A 9,156-nucleotide genomic window follows, 5' to 3' on the forward strand; every position below is an offset into this window, starting at 1 on the left:
GACACTGTGGTCTAATGGTGATTGGCCGGAGAACATTGCTCCTTGCTATGTGTGTGTGCGTGCGTGCGTGTGTGTATGTCGGAATGGGATCTCTGTCTGAGCATGGGTCACATAGTGCTCTTTAGTACTTCTAGAATGATCCACTTCAATGTGAATGCCAGTGGTAAGTAAACAGTTAACTGCCCATTGCGGACACTGTGAAACCCGAGACTCTTAAGGGAAGACTGAAAAAGAGATGAGGAAAGGGTGGAAGAAGACATTTTCGAGACCTTGAAGAAGGGAGGAAGATTTCCTCTGTCTGAGATTTCTCTCTTGCCCCGCCTCTCAGCTCTTGACTGACAGCTTGTTTTTGTTTTTTTCTCTCTCTCTCTGTCTATTTCTCTCTGAGGAACTGTTCCATCTCTCACGTTTTCATATCTGTCTCTGGACTGACATGGCTTTGTCTAAAGCATGTGTGTGTGAGTCCATGCCTGCTTGCATGTGTGTCTTTGTGCCTGCCTGCGCATAGATCTCTGGCCAAACGGTGTGCATGTGTATGCTCGTGAATGTATTTACATGTGCATGAATCATTGGGGATGCTTTTTAGCATTGTACCGCCCCAGACAGGGGTTCTCCCACTTCTGGTGCTAGACCTCGAAAAACGCTTCCACACTTCCTGGTCGCTGATTCAGCCTCCAGGAATGTTGGAGCGCTGAGTCCCATTTCCTTCTGGATATGACAGTGCTTCCTCTCCTTCACCAACTCCACACCTCCCTCCCCCTCCCAACCTCCTTCCTTTAACAGTTAAAGGCTTGTTGAAGAACTGACCATCAGTGTGTACTGTGAGTGCGTGTGTGTACTGTGTGTGTATGTGTGTGTGTGTTTGTGTGCACACGTATGTGTGTTTATCTGTTTAATCCACTCCGAGAGTTGACCAGCTCCAACTAGCCAGTGAAGTATGACCTATAGTCACTCATTTTCACTCATCTAACAACATGAGTCATCTGAGTTTAATTCATCAGGTCTAAATTTAGACCTGGTGACTTGACCAGGGTCTGGTGACCATTAGTAACAGGCTGAACAGATGGGTCTCTGTGTTACAAGACCTTACAGCTCCTACTTTAGAAACTGGTCCAGGCTCAGACTGCTTTGACACCCAGGACATGGAAACTTCTGGGGTTTCCATTGTCTAGCTGTACTGCATTGTCTGCATCATGAAATCAGCACAATGGTCTTAAGCACATTCTAGAATTCTTTATACAAATCAATTCAGTATTAAGTACCTCTCTCGCAGATATTTAAGTAAAGTACTGTAATATGTCTCTGCCTACTTGTCTACCTACCAGCCTGTCAGCTTGCCTGCCTGCCTGCCTCCTGTCTGTCTGTCTGTCTCATTATCTCCATGCTAAGTGCTGTAATGTAGGCCATTCCCTGACTACTTGAGTGTAAAGCGGACGTCTTTTTCTCTGAGTGCAGTGGAAAGTTTACCTTGTGACCAAGGTGGGCTACTGTGCTGATTATGCAAACAACCCATAGCCAGTATGCACACACATACGCTCACGCATACGCACACACACATACACACACACACCTGAGTCATACATGACGTCACTTGTGACAGGTGCCAAAGCTGAACCAGCAGGATCTCAAGCATCTATGGAGTGTGTGTGTTTGAGTGTGCGTGTGGGTGTGGGTGTGTGTGTGTGTGTGTGTACTCTGGGATGTTTTTGCTGTTTACACACAACAGTACGATCGTTAGAGTGTGTTGCGCGTCAGGGGAACTGGGAAACCATGAGCGCTGAGAGGATCTGATGATGTCATTCAGCCATAAGTGAGGAAAGTCTTGTACAATACCTGCGTCACTCCCCACTGTCACAGCACAGAGGTGGCGGTCACTCTAAACAACATGTCCTCGCAAGGCTCCATGCAGACTGACAAACACACACACACAGTGCACACATAACCCCCCCCCCACCCATCCCCCCCACACACACATATCCCCCATCACACACACATATACCCCCCATCACACATATACCCCCATCACACACACACACTCACACAAAGACAGTAGACACAGAACACAAATACCCCTTCAGCATACACCCATACCTCTTGCCCCACACACACACACACACACACACAGGGTTTAGGTTGAGGTCAGGGTTAGCGTCCAGGTTGTTTGTGTCTCTGTGGTCAAAAAGCACCGTCGTTTTTGTCTCCCCCCAGGAGTTCTAACAGACTAATAAATGGCCAGCAGGCTGTCCTTCAGTGTAACCAATTGTGGTGTGTTTTTACAAGCGACTCACACCATCCAAATTCCCCTCAGTTCCCTCTCATCACTCGCCTAATGAATCACAATCACTTCCCCTCCCTCCGTTCTGGATGGACAGACAAATCCCTCTTTGGACAAGGAAACCTTCCTTCACGGTAATGCTTTATATCCCTGGGTCTCGCATCAGAGAATAGCATCCAGAGATGGAGCCCTCAGGCTGGGACAAGGGAGAGGAGCGTGCTCGGCACAATGTTGACAGGGCCAAAGACCGAGGGGGAAGAGGGAAAAGAGAAAAAAGCAGGTAGGTCCAGATAAACATACGAAACACGCACACAAAACACACACACACCCCCACCATCCCGACCTGGTAGTGGAGTTCCCCCAGTTATCCAGGTAGCCTGCGGAAGCCCAACATCTGCCATGCTCCGTTAGTCACACGGCAGATTGAGAGATTGAGTGGATAGTCGACATCTGTTTGACAATCAATCATCTGACATTCAGTCTTTTTTTTGGAAAGATCATGATAGTGGATCGGTTCTTAGTTACCATTTAACCGCATAGTACCAGAGGCAGACATGACCCTTCACCTACATAGCTCTGTATGATTCTTTACTATGCCATGGAGCCTGAAGGTGACGAACCCTGATCGTAACCACACTGGATTAATAATCTCACTTAATCTCTGAGCAGCCATGTCATTCAGTAGATGACAGGTGCACAGTTTCTACAATAAAGGGGCCTTGGTAGGCTCCACCCACCCACAGGAAGACAGGGCCCTCCTCCACACTGACCTCTGAACATGATGATTCACAAAAACAAACTGAACTGGGGAAGCCCCTCAACTGTATTCCAGCGCTCACTATCTGTTCCTCTCTGAAGGTGAGGCGTTATTGTTCATCTCAGGCTGAACCCCAATAAAACTTGGCTGTGGACACTGTCCCCATGTGGACAGCTTCCCTCCCTGCAAGCTGCATGGCCCAGCATCCACAATGTCCCCTGGCTAGTCACTTGTTCGTCAGTAAAGACAAGTGGAATTATTTAATTAAAAATACTCATAGTTCAATCTTTATTATGGCTGTGTTGCCTTACCATATTGAGTATCCAAGGCTGTTTTATTTAGCAAGGGAAGTAAGAAGGAATTCATTGTTGATAGGTATGAGCTGTGGTTGTTTCTCAGATTTTGGTGGAATTAGTTTGTGGAAATGGTTTGAATGTCCTTTCAGGTGACTATGCATGTAAAAAATGTAAAAAGTCAAGATACAACCCCAGACCTCCTGTGAGTCATGGCACTAAAACAGCTAACCTGAAAGGAATCCAGGGGACTTTAGATACATGTTGACCTTGTTTCAGACCACAGGGTCAACTGACAGTTGTGTTCAGGCAACTGCTGAGGAGAAATGGTGTGTCTAATGGATTTCTCTTCATTGCCACTACTACCCACTCAAAAATGAATTTTTAAAGCTATGAATTTAACATTGGACATTTGAACAGCCGTTAGTTACTTCCCGAAACAAATATAAAGGCCTAGTTATTCGGTGCAATTTGTGCAGCCTTTGTGTGTTCAAGGATCATTTAGTGTAAGCTATAATTCACTGTCTACTGTTCTTTCTACTCGCCATTTGCATTTATTCACTCTGCACCATTGTTTATGTCCAACATATCAACCCTGCCCCTGCCATGTGCGACCGTTTCAGTTTGGCGAGAGAGTTTACTCACTCCTCTTTAATAAACTCCGACGCTTCCTCGCGACCCGGGAGGGACACGCGACCGCAACCGCAAAGGCGGCGATGAGCACCCGGTGACTCACGGGGGCGCGTAGGGGTGCCAATTCCGTGCCTTTGGAGCGGTGCGGCACAGGGAGAGGCAGGCTCTGACTGTTGGGATAGTCAGAACACAGAGGAAGTTATTAAGCTCATGTTATGTTCTTAACTCCCACCATATGTATACGCCGGATGTATTAACTACCGTCAAAATAGAAATATTGAAATGAAATAATGACTAATGAGATCATTAACATAATAAGTAACATCATCAACCCGAAAGTTCATTCGAATAATTACTGATACACACAAAACAACAGTTTTATTACTCATCTACTCCACTGCAGAGGTAGCGAGATTGTTTATAGGCTACCGTTGAAACTAAATGGATCGAACGAGCGTGGGGATTGTTGGATTAGGCCAGTGGCCAGAGAGAAATATTAGGGTTTGGCTCATAACTGCTCTGCCTACCAAAACTACCCTATAGCCAAAAATTCAAGTCATGGAAAACGCTGTCATATGTACCAATTTTGCTCTCCGTATTCCTCAGTAAGGAGACATAGAGACAAACAAACTATCTCCAGTCAGTCACATTCTTCTCCAGCCCACCACTTCCACTAATGACAGGGATGCTCACTTGGTTGGTGAAAAGCTGACCCACACAATCTAAAGAAAATGTATTTGCCATGCTGTACATCCTTTTCATCCACGAAAATCGCTCACATGTGTGTTTCTGTTTATGCATGTGTGAGTCAACGGGATATAGGAGAAAAAACAATCTCGAATGGAACGCATGTAAGATGAGTCAAACGAGTGACTAACACACTTGGAATACACCTTAGCATTTAGGAACCGCTTTGATGGGCTACAGACCGGTTCAGTGTGTTGGTGTTTGCGTGTGCATGTGTGCGTGCTGCGCGTGTGTGTGAGTGTAGGCGTGCGAACGCCACACAACACGTCTGTCAATCATTGCAAGGGCGACACCTACTGTCATCCATTGGTATTTTCATTGCACGCTCCAAACGGCTGGAAAGCCATCTTTAGATGTACATACACAATACACCAGCCATGGCAATCAGCAGAATGTGTGATTCTTATGTTTGCTATCTTGACTATTATTCTTCAGTATAGCCCACACTATGCGGATGATGACTGATATAAAATGATAACGATTACATTCTGTGTACTTCATTAATCCCGACGGAAATTCAAGAATTTCCCAATAAATTACATTCCTTGCACCTCGTCCTCTACTGTATTATAACTCCATACATGAAACATCACCCTGCACAATAGGCTACACTAGGACTTGTATTATGACATAAGACATCAAAACTCATGCTACACTGTTTTACGATTGGCCCCCTGATACCCTGTATAAAAGGCTAATTCCAATACTGCAATTGGCTATATCCAAGTATGTGATGATCCTGTGGTCGGTTATTGCGGTGTCTCTGTTCAACATGGCAGCCTTTATAACCCTTACCTCTGAGACGTTTCCAGGACATCCTGCCTTTTAGACCACCGCAGCATCGGGGCCTGCTATTGGCTGGGTCAGGGGGGAATGGACGGTGCCTGGGACCCCCAGCTCAGGGTTGCAGCAGAGCCTGAGGCCAGAGGAAACGTGTCCATGACAACCGAGTTATCTACATCCTCCATTTGTTTCCCACTGAATTGCTCGTGCTATGGGAGGGGGGGGGGGTTAAAGCAGGACATAGAGACAGAGAATGATGTGTGTGGGTGTGTGTGTGTGTGTGTGTGTGGGGGGGGGGGTGGATGTGTGGGTGGATGGGGGGCTAAAATGTCTGGTTTGCCTGGAGGGTGAGTCTGTTGCTGTCAGCCTGTGTACATCTGCATGTGTTTTACGATACTGTGTTAAAGAATGCACATACATTTCTCAGGTAACTGGACACATGGGTGAGTGTGGATGAGCAACAATGACTGTGGGGTGAGTGAGTGTGTCCCGACTTTGAGCCGGCCCGGCATGAACTTGTTGTGTCCATGGCAGAGGATTGTGGGGGAAGCTAGGAGAATTTGAAGATACGTGTTGAGGATGGCATGTGGTGGGCTGTCAGGATGGTCTCTGGAGGTCCTGGATGCAGAGTATCCCTCCAGTGCAGCCCGGCAGAGGCCCCTTATCCTGAGAAGAGCCTTACTGGGACTGGATGAACGTAATGCCAATGAAGGCGCCTTTGTCTGCAAGAAGCTTTTCATGGACCATGTCAGGTAAGTCCATCTCTCTCAACATACATACAGTATCTACACACACATATACTTTGTATAGATATTATAGGGTTAGGGTTAGGGTTAGCCCTATATCTCTCTTCTTCTTTTTTTTACAAGAAACCCATATGTAAAGGTGTACTTAATAGAGATGCGTCAGCATAATCTTCTTAAAACAAAGATGCGTGATTCATTTCAATCTCTTATTCATTGCACATCAGTGAGGCTGAGCAAGGCAACTGTATGGTTACTATCTTAACTGTTTCCCCTTTCAATGTTTAGGATTATTCCCTGCCTCACAATCCAGTTTTTTAGCACCTACTGTAAACCTGAGGTAATATATGGTTCCTCTTCCAATGTAAATATGCGACAGTGGAATTGGTCAGCATCTTGACGTTGAACCAGTTTTTAATAAAGAGTATTTCTCAAAGACAAACGTGGTGTGTCCAGTAAAAACACCCATTACCTAAGAACAACTGTCACATGTCAAACATTCCAAATATGTCATTTCCTCTTCCATTGTTTCAAACGGACGTTACACAGGAGGGCGACAAGTTATAGATACATAAAAGCGTGACTACAACGTGGGAAACACCACTCTAAGGAGAGACTAGAGGGTTTTTTTTAAAGACAGCCGAATGTTCTCGAAGCAACTCTAGTGTCTCGAGTCACATTCATGTCCACATTTCCATCCTTAGGTTTGATTGGTGGGTGTCTCCAGAGCTCACTCACCCATTGGATGATCAACAGAGTTTCCTGTGAAACCCGACAGAGGCTGAGCCCAGGCTGCGCTGGGACCAGAGGTGCTGTTATTCCTTTTCTCTCCCCAGAAGCACTTGCTGTCTGACCGCTCCCTCTGTCGCTCTGTGGGCACACAGGGGCCTTACAGCTTTGAGGGACAATCCTCAGAGCCACACCCCGTTTCCACACCTGGAGAGACATCTATCTTCTGCAGACACACACGGTACAAGTCTGTACCACCTAAACCATACTTGGTACAATGTATTTTTTCCATGGAACCTAAACGTCTCCTCCGCTCTCCCTGTCCCCCAAGTTCTTGTGGCCACCCCTGCTGTGCTGAAACACTGCGCCACCTCTACACCTTAGCTATGAATCAAAATCCTCTCATGGTGCAGGTAGGGCTGTCACCTCCTCCCCTTGTTTCACATGCATCCCAGATGTTCCCAGGGACGAAGGCCTGGCCTTTCCCCTGCTCCGACGTCTCATGCGGGAGGTTGACGGTGCGGGCGAGCTCCAGGCGTCCGACGCCTGTGTGGATCCTCTGTGGGAGCAGAGGGGCAGCTGCAGCCTTCCAGCTGCTCCAGCTCACCAAGATCTGGGTTAGCCATCTGCTCCGATGGCAGCTCTCCACCCAGATAGAGGAGAGCATGTTTGGGCTACAGGAGGACGGCACGGCGGCAAGCCCACAGACGCCAGTACCACAGGAGTCATGGACCTGGAGCATGGTGAGTCCGTGATAATGATAACATGCTATCATTGACACACATACACACATACAACCATTCATTCCACATCTGTAAACATGAGGTTTATGTGTCTGTGGGATTGACCATTGTAATCAAGTAGCTCTGCTATTTTGACTGTGATTCGGATGACATTATTAAAGTTATTATAACCCCTCATGGCAGAACATTCTGTTCCTCTTTCATCAACTGTTGATTGAGAAACTTCCTCTTTTTGAGATGATATCAGGGCTGCTTTAGGCAGCGTGTACCTTTAGCAGGGAGGCCAATCAGAACCACTTCCTGTCACACAGCATGTGCTGCAATACCAGTAATTACAGTTACTACACAACAACAAAAATCGAGAGGCCTCAATGATGAAACTAAATGGCTACAAACAGATCAGATGAAAAAAGCCTGGCTGGAGATAAATACCAGACATAAACAGAGAGAGTGCGCGGCAGGTTCAAAGGCTGCCATTTGGAATATCCCGGGTTTTTCGAACCACCCTTGGAGGCTGCAGTATCACAGAAAGACAGACATCGCCTAATGAGGCGTCGGGTCTGTGTTGTGGTTGGTGGCACAGTGTGATCTGGGAGTTATTTGTTTACAAAGTTCATATAATAGGTACCTAGTGAGTCAGCATTTGGGAAAGTTGTTGGGTTCTAAGAGCTAACCCCTGTACAGCCACCAGATACCACCACCTCGTTCAGCAGATCACCAAGGTACCAGGACACCCCACCATCTCTCCCCCTACCATCGCAACCTCTCACACCTGCTTTCTACTAGACTGGGCTTTTAACTACTGCTTATGTTTTTATTCATCACAGGAAGGGGATAGGTGACGATTCTCCTGCTGCTGGCTGTGCCGACCCCACCCTGCCTGGAGGATCCTGGGAGTGGTACAAGCCCTGGTGGAGCGCCTGGGTGGAGCGCCCGGGTGGAGGGCCCGGGGCTCTGCAGCCCTCGGCTGGCTCACAGGTTCCCTGAGTGAACTACCTGAGTGATACAACCAGTATTACTGACCTGGGGCCGGCCCAGTAGGTTGGTCATCCCTTCCAGAGACTGGACGAAACCCAGTGACTCAACCAATGGAGCTAGTGTAAGAATAAGAGTGTCTCTACTGTGTGCACTAATGTGTGATGAGTCAGTTCATATCGTTTCACTGATAATGGTACAGACCCATGGTGAGATAGAAAACCTATAGATAACACACTAACGGTTCAAATTTAAATAAAGACAACTTTTGTTTATTGACGCATAAAACATCCTTCAAACAATAAAACAATTTCAAAGAAGATCTCTGTACAATGCTTGCTAAGCAATTTTATTCATATAGAAAACGTAAGAGGGTCTGTGTGCAAAACAACACAATTCCTTCAAATTCAATGGCAGGTACTCTGGAAAAAATTACAGCATTCCATCAACAAATATCTTCAAGCAATAAATATGCATT

General features: G+C 46.6%; 1 long non-coding RNA gene across 1 annotated transcript; it reads left to right on the forward strand.

Annotated features, from left to right (window-relative positions):
• The first annotated feature begins 5,897 nt into the window (after positions 1-5,897).
• Positions 5,898-8,831, forward strand: LOC134017469 (uncharacterized). Its single transcript, XR_009929755.1, has 3 exons — positions 5,898-6,240; positions 6,936-7,703; positions 8,531-8,831. It is a non-coding gene; the product is annotated as an uncharacterized LOC134017469 (long non-coding RNA).
• Positions 8,832-9,156: the final 325 nt, after the last annotated feature.

The sequence above is a fragment of the Osmerus eperlanus genome, chromosome 3 (genome assembly GCF_963692335.1).
Source record: "Osmerus eperlanus chromosome 3, fOsmEpe2.1, whole genome shotgun sequence".
NCBI classification, from domain to species: Eukaryota; Metazoa; Chordata; class Actinopteri; order Osmeriformes; family Osmeridae; genus Osmerus; species Osmerus eperlanus.